This window comes from Pan troglodytes, chromosome 19, assembly GCF_028858775.2.
Source record: "Pan troglodytes isolate AG18354 chromosome 19, NHGRI_mPanTro3-v2.0_pri, whole genome shotgun sequence".
NCBI lineage: Eukaryota > Metazoa > Chordata > Mammalia > Primates > Hominidae > Pan > Pan troglodytes.
In genome coordinates this window covers 83956152-83968953 of record NC_072417.2, presented here as the reverse complement: position 1 = coordinate 83968953, position 12802 = coordinate 83956152, and the positions used below count along the sequence as shown (strand labels likewise).

Here is a 12802-nt window from a genome sequence, read left to right as displayed (position 1 = left end):
GTAAAGCTTGATCAAATAGTAAAACCTGAGTTGTCAGAGAGATGATTCTGAGTTCAGCCCAGAGCCTACAGTTGTTCTACTGGACTTAATGTCTTCATCCAGAAGAGAGCTATGGACTTTGAAGCTAGAAGAAATATTTTCCTATAAAAAGCCTGTATACTTGAAGGGCAAGATAACCATCACTTTGGTATCCTACAAACTGTGGATAATACAAAAGGATTAGGGTTGCTAGCCCTCATTTCTCTGCCACTTACAGCAGACTTTGGACCCAAAATATATTTCAGTGTATGGGTGGAAACATCTGTAGAGAATAAAGAATACTCTGCAGGAATTTTTCTGGACAGAAGTGCTGTCAGAGATAAGAAGGAGAAACATACTGCCCCGTAGAGATGCACTGACATTCAGTGAGGCACAGTTGCTATTTAAAAAAAAAAATTGTTATGGCTAATAGTAGGTGTATATATTTACGGGGCACATGAGGTAATTTGATACAGGAATACAATGCATAATAATCACATCAGGGTAATTGGGTATCTATCACCTTAGGTATTTATCACTTCTTTGTGTTACAAACATTCCAATTATACTTGCTTAGTTATTTTTAAATCTACAATAAATTATTGTTGACTGTAATCACCGTGTTGTGCTATCAGATACTAGATCTTCATTCTATCTAACTCTATTTTTGTACCCATTAACTGTCCCCATTCCCCCGACCTCACAACCCTTCCCAGCCTCTGGTAAACATCATTCTATTCTCTGTCTCCATGAGTTCAGTGGTTTTAATTTTTAGCTCCCACCAATGAGAACATGTGAAGGTTGGCTTTCTTTGCCTGGCTGATTTCACTTAACATAATATCCTCCAGTTCCATCCATGTTGTTGCAAATGACAGGATCTCATTCTCTTTATGGTTGAATAGTACTCCATTGTGTATATGTACCACATTTTCTTTATCCATTCATCTGTCAGTGGACACTTTGGTTGCTTCCACATTTTAGCTATTGTGAATTGTGATGCAATAAACATGGGAGTAATGCACCTGATCTCATCTGATCTTGCTAGCTCAGCAGGGCCAGGCCTGGTTAGTACTTGAATGGGAGTGAGGCACAGTTTCTAGAGGGAAACTGTACTACCTGCCTGACACCCACCAAGATACTGAGATAGTCTCAGCAAAGCATCCCTGGGGCCCTTCCTGTGGAGGTAGCAATACACGAGAAGCACTTCCTGGTGAATGACCAGAGTTATTAGTGAGCACATGTGATAAACTCCCCAAGACTCTGAGAAAATACGTGAGGAAGCTTTAGATGGAGCTCAAGTATTGGGTGAGTGTATTAGTCCATTCTCACACTGCTATAAATAAATACATAAGGGTAATTTATAAAGAAAATAGGTTTACTTGGCTTACAGTTCTGCAGGCTATACAGGAAGCATGGCTGGGGAGACCTCAGGAAACTTACAGTCATGTCGGAAGGTCAAGGGGAAGCAGGCCCGTCTTCACTTGCCCAGAGCAGGAGGAAGAGAGAGGGGAAGTGCTACGCACTTTTAAAAACCAGATCTTGTGAGACCTCTACCATGAGAACAGCACTAAGGGGATGGTGCTAAACCATTAGAAACTGCCGCCATTAGCCAATCACCTCCCACCAGGCCCCACCTCCAACACTGGGGATTACGGTTTGACAAGAGATTTAGGTGGGGTCACAGATCCAAACCATATCACTGAGTGTAAAGAAAAGGAGATAGAAAAATTTGCGTTTAAAAAAATTATAAAATATTTAATCTTATGGAAAAGCATACCCAATACCCACATAAAAGAGATGTTAAATTTTGGCATATTTGCTTTGCGTTCCAATTTTACTTTTTAATATTTATTTTTAAGTAAATAAAACACTAGAGCTATATCTCTTTTCCCTTCTACTTCCCTGTAGGTAATTACCATCGGGGAGTTGATACATGTGAATCCATAAAGAATATTTAATTATTTTGTTTAAAAAATTTGATAATAGTTTACTACACACACTTTTATAACTGTTTTTATAATCACTTTAAAAAACATATTTAACCTATTTCTTTCACTTAAATCGTTATACAGTATATCATCATTGGAATTTGAGACACTTAAATGTGTGCTATTACTGTTGATTTGAGCAAACTTACTCATGCAGATCTATGGTGCACTTATCATGTTCAAAATGTTCCCAAAACTTCTACTGTTGCATATGTGTAGAGGCCAAACTTTCAGCCTGGCATTTGGATTTGCTCGTAATGCCACCTGCAAGTTTTTATCCATTGTTTCTCTCTTCGCTTATGAATAGTAGACCAGGCCAATGCCACTCAAATGGCCATTCCATGAACTTTTCTTCTGCTGTTTTTTTCTATTTGTATTTTATTTTATTTTGAGACAGAGTCTTGCTCTGTCACCCAGGCTGGAGTACAGTGGCACAAGCATAACCCACTGTAGCCTTGAACTTCCAGGCTCAAGAAATCCTCCTGCCTCAGTCTTCCAAGTAGCTGGGACTACAGACTTGCATCACTGTGCCTGGTTAATTTTTTTTTTTCTTTTTTTGAGATGGAGTCTTGCTCTGTCACCCAGGCTGGAGTGCAATGGCACAATCTCGGCTCACTGCAACCTCTGCCTCCCTGGTTCAAGCAATTCTCTGCCTCAGCCTCCCGAGTAGCTGGGATTACAGGTGCCCGCCACCATGCCTGGCTAATTTTTGAATTTTTAGTAGAGATGGGGTTTCACCATCTAGGCTAGGCTGGTCTTGAACTCCTGACCTCGTGTTCCATCCACCTCAGCCTCCCAAAGTGTTGGGATTACAGGTGTGAGCCACCGCACCTGGGCGGCTAATTTTTTTAATAGAGACAAGGTCTTGCTATGCTGCAAGGCTGTGTTTTTTTCTAAAATCCTTCCTTCTGTTTGGGATACCTACTTCTACTCCTCACCCCAAACCAACACCACTATCCATTTGTTGAATCACAATTAAATATTTGAAGCCCAGATTTTCACATTTTTTTCCCAGTCCCCGGTTGGATTTTATCTTTCTTTCCTCTGTATTTTCATATTTTATCTTTATTAGAAATTTGTTATGCCTGGCCTTATACTTCGGTTATGACACCTGTGAGCCTTCCCAGATTCTAATCTCTGGATCATCCTTAGATCCTTTTACAAAATAAGCATTAAACAAATACTTAATTAAATTGAAAGGGGGCTGTACCCCCAATCTGAAAGTAGCCTTTGTGTTCCTTAAAACTCAGAAGCTGATGATTGAATTATTTATGACATCCGCCATCCTCTCTAAAATAAAGTTGTACAAGAATGCCAAGGAAGCCAGCTGAAAAGTGTTTCAGTCAAAAACATCACAGGATATTGTTGATGCTAAGAGACAACAAGCAGGAGAGAACCCATTTTCTATTCCTGAATTAGACTGGTATACACTGGTGTGTGTGTGTATGTGTGTGTGTGTATGCATGCACGCACGTTATGACATTCCTTGCTTGGTCAAACACTTCAGTGCGATTATGAGTAATTCACATGGTAACATATGATTTTGCCCTAGATAGAGCTGCTTGAGTCAGAGTCAAACTTTTTTGGAGGAGGGGAAATCTTGGATTGAGAGCGTGACTGACACAGGCACCCATCCTTGTCTCTGCTCCAGATTACAGGAATCTCTGGTAAGAGCCAAAGCTTGTTATACCATTAGAAAGAAAATCACTCGACTCCCCCAGTCTTTTGCGTCCAATTTATGTCCAATTTGCAGACTTTCAACATTGCAACCTCACAGTTCATAAAATCAAACTCAGCCTGGGCTAAGTCTCCAGGTAATGGATTTAGGATCACGGGAGGTGTTACCTGCAGTTCATGATGGGTAACTTTCTTGTTAACTAAAGTCCCTTTAGCTAAATGAGTTCCAGGTTTTAGTCTCCCCTCTCTCTTTTTTTTGGCAGGGATTTTTGGGATGGGGGTGGGGCAGGCGTAGAATTTTATTAGGCCGCGCGTGGAGAGCTTTTCATTGAAAAGGCAACAGGAAAAAAAATTGGGATAAGCCAGTCTTTGTATAAACGGAAGGCGGTGAAAGGAAGGCTGTGTGTAGGGGCTAGGGGATCAACCCTCCGGCTCCACTTGGCTACATAGGGACTCCGGGAGACAGCCTGGTGCTCAGAACGGAGCCTGGGTATTTCCGCAGGTAACTGCAGCTCTGCAGGGAGGGCCCAGGGAGAGAGAAACCGCAGATGCAAGGGGGCTGGGAGGACTTGGTGGGGATACTAGCATCTCTTGTCCACTTCTCTCTGTCCCTGTTCTTAGCAACAAATTCTCTTTCCTCCGCTTGCCTTCGGGGAGTTCTAATCATTAGCCAATTGTTGAAAGCAGGTCAATTTAATATTCTAGGTGGGTGTCTAAGCATGTGTCTGAATATACATCGCACGCATAAACATATGTATGTGCACACACTAACGATTTAAAGATCTGTTCCAGAAGCCTAAAGGGAAATATCCCTTCCAAGATTAATGGTTCTTCAACTGTCAGTTTCAGTATTTGGGTTAATTTGATGTCTATGTTTTTAAAACACTCATTTATGGAGTCACTCCATTTAAAAGGCTAATGAAATGCTATTTAATTTTGGCCTTCTGTTATCCCTTAAGCCAAGATCAGCTACTTCTATATTTTGCTTATTTTAAAAATCATTTTCCTTATAAAAATCACATTGCTGCTTGAATTTCATCTCTTTCCTATACGTACACATCTCTTAAACTGGTCACATAGCTTCCTGTTCTATATACCTGGTATTTTCCCCCTGCAGCCTTCCTGGTTTTTTATTTATTTTTTTATTTTTTATTTATTTTATTCTTGATATCTTTTCTGATCTCTTATTATATTATCCTTTTAGATAGAGCTCAGACCACTACGTTGGAGAAAGAATTAGTATTTTACTTAATTTAGTGGACAGATAATTTATTTATGCTTACACAACTATAGTTCCTAGTCTTGGAATTCTCAGAAAAAGAGTTAAGTGGTTAGTTCCACCATTGGCCTTTGGTTGTATATACGGAAACTGCTCCATTGTTACCCACAGTTGTTTGTAAATCATAGATTTTCCTATCATAGAGGGATTGTAGTCATGTAGGGCAGAGTTGACATTCATTGTTTATTTCAAGACTAACAAATGATGGCCTATTATGGCATTATGGTTTTATGGTATTGTTTTCTGTGCTAGAATTATATATATATATATATATATATATATATATATATATATATATATACACATACACATTCCACACGTAAACATATGTATGTATACTCACTAATGATTTAAGGATCATTAGTCTGTGCACATACATATGTTTAAGGATCTGATATACATACATATATATATACACACACCTCACAATCATCTTTTTATGGGGAGAGGTTCTTATGATACTATTCTTGTCTCATGTCTCTTGTCAAAGTTTAATGCAAAAAAAACCCCAACTCTTTTTCTATTAATATTTCAAAATTTCTGCGTAAGTTCATTTAACTTTCTCAATGTTGTAGAAACATTTATCACACAAGTTTGAGAAAGGGCTTTGAGATAACACCCTAGAACATCTTGGAAATATGTGTAACAAAGATTCTGGCAACTCCATTAATCAACATGAATTGAGTCACCTGGGAAAATCATTCAACAAACCAACTATAGGATGACCTTGATGACTGGTTGGAATCTTCTCATGCTGGTGTTGTTTCTCTCTTTTGTGTGGGTGCATGCAAGGGCAGGTCTTCTCTTGATCTACATTTGGTAGCTGTTCTTTGCTCTCCCTGGCTCGTGGCAGGTTCCGTGGGGACGAAGATAGACCTATTAGCTCAATGCCTTGGGTCTGGAAAATAAGCAAGTTTTGTTTCAAAAAGTTACCACCATGGAAGGCCTCAATTTCAATGCCCCAATCTGTGAATGTGATGAAAAGAGAAGCTGAAGAACTTATTGGAAAATTTAAGTCGCCTCTTAGCTATGTGCCCTTTGAAAATTAAACTGCTCACTCAGAACTTGGACTCCAGACTCCTGTTTTTTGGTTTGTGTCAGGCATCTGGAGGGAAGCTTTGAGCCAAATGTGGTGTCCTGGGTGGGAAAGGTGGTTAACCTGAACCCCAAACACCTTTCCCTGCCACATGCTCCTGGGTGTCTTAGAGTTTGCCTTTTAAAACCGAGCGTCAGAGAATGTCTACAAGATGAGGTTAGGACAATTATATGGTGGCAGTAGCATCCTATTTTTAAAAAAAGATGGAGAGCCTCTAGGTGTTCAGGGTTTGGCAAACAAACTTAACAAAATATTTTAGATTTGGAAATGTGGAGGACACTCTGTCCCAAGGGTACTTTACTTTTATTTCTGTTAACAAATTTTAACATGAACTTAAAAATTATTGCTTTTCATTCACCAAAACCATATTTGTTCAGAAATGTATTAGAAAAATAAATATTAGAAAAGAGGAAGCAAGATTCTCAGTAGTTAGAGTTAAAATGATTATCTTTAAAAAAAAAAAAGCAGGAGAATCAAGGAGACATAACTAGAAGTAACAAGCATAAGTAGTCGATGGCTAGCTATAACAACAATATAGACACATCAATTGTTTTCCTAAAAATCAAGGTTAACCCTGAATTGAATTTGGGATTAGTCGTTCACCAGCTGAAGAAATATTCTCAGCCTTTTTGTGTCTACTTCTTCATCTGTAAATTGAAGTTAATAATATTTCCCATGTCAAACAATTGTTGTGAAAACAATTGAAATCACAAACATAAAGCATTCAACAATGTACTTCCCATGGAAGTGCCTACTAAACATAAACTATTAGTTTTAAGTAGTTAGAAAATAAAATTAAAATTATCCTATTCAAAACTGCCAATCAAATATTTTTAGAAAAAGCTTTAAAAAAAAGGTGGCACTGATTTTTAAAAAACATTATTTTTTACTATAGGATATGAGGTTTACTTCTACTAATGAAATGATATGCTATGTTTCTAGATTATGAGACTCAATATTGTAATGACGTCCATGTAGACATGTATATAGCAGCCATTGATTGAGTGCTTAGTGTCTACTATGTGTCAGCCACTGTATGATGATTTTATATGTGTTTGTGTGTGTATATGTGTGTGTATATCTCACTTACTATGCATATTAACTTGAAGAAGGAATTATTTTGCTCATTTCATAAAAGAGGATATTAGGGCTTAAAGAAGAAAAAAAAAACATGACTCCTTACAGCTGGTAATTGGAGAAGTGTAAAACTGGATAAAAGTTTATAATTAATTTCTAATCTGAAAAATTAATAGAACTTTGAAATTGCCAAAGTGGTTCAAAGTTAACTGGGAAAATACATTTATGAAAGCAGCCTAGGGTTGTTTGAAAACAATAACATAAGTAAAATGGTCTTACCAGATACTAAAATATGTAATAAAACCATGAAAGGGTATATAACTGGTATAGAATAGAAGAAATAAATAGAAATGAGAATAAATGATGATTTATTCCTTAGCTAGGGTTTACTCTAAAATCAGAGGCTGAGATAAAGGCTTGAATCCAGATAGCTTCTGGCATGTAGGGAATTATTCCAAAGAATAAGAGCAGGGAACCTGGAAGATGGGAACAAGAAAAGAGGAAAATGCAGTCTTAGGATCTCTTACTTAACTGATAACTCAATGGACAACTGGGGCTTGGTCTCACTAATGACACTCTACGGAGCCATGTAGCATACATCTTCTCCATTGGGGAACAGAAGAGTGGTGTGTTTATTTATTCAAAGTCTCCTGTACAACATTGGTCTGGGATTACCTTTGATCAAAGGTATTAATTCACTTGCACGTCTAGATTTGTGCATGTGTCATAGTGGCTGAGTGGTTTCACCAATAATCCTACAATTGTGGCAGAAAAAGAGCTGGGGCTGAAAGGGAGAGATTTCTGTTTTCAGCCAAGACAAGTTGCCATTCCTATTACAGTCAGCTGCCTTTTCAGCTCAGAAGATGAGCTGAAAAGATGTTATGTGGCAAAAGTGGTATTTGATAAAGTTATATGGTTTGTAGTAGAAGTAGTATTTCAAATTCTTAAAAACACTGTGTTTTATTTGAATATAAAATTAGAAATCTGGTTAGAATAGGAATAAAAAATAACTGAAGTCACATAAAGTTAACTTGCACGTTAAATAATTTAAATGGTAGAAAGTAAAAATACAAACGGATTAGAAGAAAATACTGGTGTATAGTTTTTTTGTTTGCTCATCTGATTGTTTTAGTTTTAGTTTTTAAATAATCTTAGGGACAGAACAGACTATCTAGCCATAATATTTATGATCAAAAACCATGTGTGAAAATATTATAACTCATTAAAAATGTATTTAAATAGTTAATCCAAAACAATTTTTACTCTTCAAAAGTTGCTTTCTTTTTCCAACTAAATAGTCTCATTAACTTAAATAAACATATCTAAATTTTGACTATTTTGTTGCCAAGTGCTCACATAAACTCTCTGTACCAATATACTATATGTAATATTGTGTGTACAAGTAGTTAGTATCTAAGGAGCATATGATCCAAGAGCAATCTAGACTACTCTTAAATATATATCTTAAATCTAGAAGAATTTAAAAAAAAAATCGAAGTCAAGTTTATATTCACAATGCATTAGATTTGTAAATCTGTAAGTAAAATATTGGCCGGGCATGGTGGCTCATGCCTGTAATCCCAGCACTTTGGGAGGCCGAGGCGGGTGGATCACAAGGTCAGGAGATCGAGACCATCCTGGCTAACACGGTGAAACCCCGTCTCTACTAAAAATACAAAAAAAATTAGCCAGGCATGGTGGTGGGCACCTGTAGTCCTGGCTACTCGGGAGGCTGAGGCAGGAGAATGGCGTGAACCCAGGAGGCGGAGCTTGCAGTGAGCTGAGATCGCGCCACTGCACTCCAACCTGGGAGACTGAGCAAGACTCTGTCTCAAAAAAAAAAAAAAAAAAAAAAATTGTTGCATTTTAAAAGTTCACCACCTCAGTTTCACCACTATTTGTATTTTTTAAAAATATAGTCATTTGAGACATTTATTTTTCTGACAAAGATGGCAAAACTGTGATTTAGTTGTAAGGCCTACGTATGCAAAAATAAATTTTAAAGGTGGAAAGCTCAGGCAATGAATCAATTATCACCATCACCTCTAATTCCCATATCTAATTATGTGCCACCCAGAGCCTTTTGGTCAAAGTTATAAACATATTTGATTAGTTCACCATTTAGCTTTTCTCATTTGACGCAATTTATGTTTAGAAGATTGCTTGATTAATATAGGTATAGCATAGATAAACTGGTGATTAAGCGCTTGGTAATTGAACTGTTTTTAAAGTATTCTCCACTGAGCAATGAATTTGAAATTTTCTAATTCAGATTCAAATATTTTTCTTCAACCTCTTGTCCTCCACTACAATCTCATTTTTACTATCAATATATATTAGAAAAATAAATTCTAGCTTTAAGTCTTCTCAAAGACACTTTAAGTTGCAGGCCAAGATCCAAACAAAAGCAATTTTATACTGTGTAATTTGGCAGAAGAATGCATATAAAGGAGAAATGGACCTAGCGATGGGCCAAACACTGGGAAATTCCCCAAATAGCATGTGTATGGCAGCTTTTTAAAATTTTTCCTAATGTCTTTCTTCATTCAGCTATGTTTTGTAGCCATGCTTTTCTGAAATGAATTTTATACTAAATGAGACTGAAGGCCTTTACTTGTGCTCTGTCTCTGTCTTGCTTTGAATCAACTTGGAGGATCATCAAATATATGTGAAGAGTAACCTATCCCAAAACAACTGAAAAATCAGGTGAGAAGAAAAATTGGCCACAAATTGGTTATCTAGGGCAGCATAAATCCAAAGAAACTTACTTTTTGAATTTTTCAGGTTTCAGACAAAAAGAAAACATGATTTTGGACACAGTTTATGATGCTTTCCTTCATGCACCATGAAGGGGGATCTCCTTAGGAAATCATCAACAGCTAGAATTTGTTCTGGCTTGTTTTTCTTTTTCCTTCCAGCTTGTCCTGTTCTTTATAATTATTATTATTATTTTTTGCTTACTACTATGCAAAGACTTGAATGTGCAATGCTGTCATACTTTCCACGAGCTTCAAAGAAACAAAGCAGAATGAAGCTTGTTGTAAACTTTTATTTCCATCTTCTGCTTTATGTAACCTTATTTTAGTAGCTCCAGTAAAATGTAACCACATTAACCAACACTTAATTTGGGCTAAATGATGAAAGAAAGCCAATAATAGCTTAGAAACAAACAAATTCTGAAAAGACATGTCTGCCTCTATATCAGATGTTGTCAGGTCCCAAATTATTGAAATTATAACACTTGCTGTATAATATGTAAACACACTATGGTGGTGGTATAAATTCAATGCTCCTTAAATATAATGGGCATATGTGTTTTATTTGTATTAACGTTTATTTATCAACCAACAACTACATTGTTGGCAAGTCACTTCAGAATACCCTATATTTGTTTAGTGTTTTACAACATATAAAATGATTTTATAGCAGTTGTTTTATCTGATTCTAATAATTGTCCATGATATGTCATGTTCAAAGCCTGGTAGTGTTAGAGCTATAAACTGATCTTAGCTCCTGTGATTCCTGATCCATAGCATTTCTGGACTATTCAGGTACCAGATATGTTTATGCTACAAGTAATATACATTGTTGCACTTTACCTATTTAATTGCATGTAGTCAATAACTATTTATTTAAAATAAGAGCCTGGAATTTTAGCAAATTAATGAAAAAACTAGTATGTGCCAAGGACCTACTATACACCAGGATGTGTTATTTCCATTCCCATTATGTATTGCTGTGTGACAAACCTTTTACAAACTTAGTGATTTAAAATGATAACTATTCTATTGATGTACTCATGATTTTGCTATTTGGTCACTATTTTGCAAACATAACTTGTTTGCTTCAATAAGATCAGCTGGAATGGCTTAAGGATATGCTTTAAAGATGGCTTCAACTTTCAACAGCAGGTTGATAATGACTGTTCCCTGGGACTCAGCTGTGTCTGTGACCCAGTAGCTTTGGTTCATACTTATGTCTGGCTTGCTTGGTTCTTCTCCCTTAAATCTCTCTGTGTGGCTAGCTTGGGTTTCCTTACAGGATTGGGTTATCAGGAAAGTTGACTTCCAAAAAGCCAGAAGAGAAGCTTCTTAAGGCTTAGGCTCCAAACTGGCACAGGGTCACTGCTGCTGCCTTCCCTTGGCTAATGTGATTCAAAGAGATCTCCAAATTCAAGGGGAAGGGCAATACCAGAGTGTGGATAACAGGAGTTGTGTTTTCCTTGCGAATATCAATGTATCATATAGAAACTTGTACACAAATGTTCATAGTGGATTTATTTATTACACCCCCAAACTGGAAACTATCCAGATGTCCTTCAATGGATGGATTATTATTACTATTGACTATTACTCAACAATGAAAAGAAATGAGTGCAACACTTTGGATTAACCTTAAGGAAATGAGAACGGTGAAAAAAAGCCAATCTCAAAAGGATACATACTGCATCATTCCATTTATATAACATTGTGAAATAACATTTCGTAAATATGAAGAACAAATCAGTTGTTTCCTGGGGCCAGAGGATTAAGAATGCAGATAAGTAGGCATGTCAATATAGGGGTAATGGGAAGAAACCTTGTGATGCTGGCATAGTGGAATATCTTGATTGTGGTAGTGGTTATAGAAGCTACATGCATGATAAAATTGCAAGGAGCTACACATACACACAAGTGCATGTATAACTAATAAAACAAGAATAAGTTCTGTGGATTGTACCACTGTCAATTTCCTAGTTGTTAAATTGTATTCTAGTTAGGCAAGGTGTAGACTTTGGGGGAGGCTGGGTGAAGGGTGCATAAAACCTCCTTGTGCATTTCTATGACTTCATGTAGATCTCAGTTTTTGAATTAAAAGCAAATTGGAAGAAGAAGAAAAGAAGAAGGAGAAGGAGGAGAAGGAGAAGGAGAAGAAGGTGGAGGAGGAGAAGGAAGGAGAAAAAGAAGAGGAGGAGGAGAAGGAGAAGGAAAATAAGGAGAAGGAGGAGAAGGAGAGAAAGAAGAGAAGGAAAAGGAAGAAGAGGAATAGGAGGATGAGAAGGAAGAAGACAAGAAAAGAGGAAGAAAGAATAAGAAGAAAAGAAAAAAATAAAGAAGAGGAGAAGAAGAGAAGATGGAGAGGGAAGATGGAAGAAGGAAGGGAGGAAGAAGAATATCCTTGGGGTTAAAAAGAGGAAGGGGATGTGCAGCCAAAGGGCCTTGGCTCAACTCCGGGTACATTTTGTAAAGTGTACTTAGACTTTTTGTTTTAATTCAGGTATGGAGAGGCCAACAGATCAGGAGACAGTTGCCATTAAAAATATAGTTTGTTTCTCATAGTTCTCACAAGAAGGGACACTCCATACCATGTGCAGCTATATGGCGAAGCCCCAGGGTCAGTCAGGAGGCAGAAGGAGTAGGGGGAAAACATGGGCCCGAGCCTTTATTGTGATTTCCACAGAAAGGAAGGCTGAGGCAGGCGAAGCAGTTGAGCAGGCTTAGGATTGGAGAGTTTAAATAATTTCGGCAGGCCATGGGCTATGGGAGTGGTCACTAGTTGTCCAGCACCTGCCTCTGGGGTAATTTATGTCAGAGGGAATGTTGACTTAGTGTGTGAAAGTTTGATAAAGGAGGTGGTTAAATTATAGACTCTGGATTGGTTTGTTTGCATATCAAAGGTGTGCACACA

General features: G+C 37.4%; 1 long non-coding RNA gene across 1 annotated transcript in view; it reads left to right on the top strand.

The window, feature by feature from the left end:
* Positions 1-1047: 1047 nt before the first annotated feature.
* LOC107969312 (uncharacterized) overlaps positions 1048-12802 on the top strand; it is a 122659-nt gene continuing 110904 nt past the window's right edge. Inside the window, exons 1-2 of the long non-coding RNA XR_001711067.3 lie at positions 1048-1323; positions 3559-3673. This is a non-coding gene — a long non-coding RNA (uncharacterized LOC107969312). The remainder of the gene's footprint in view (positions 1324-3558; positions 3674-12802) is intronic.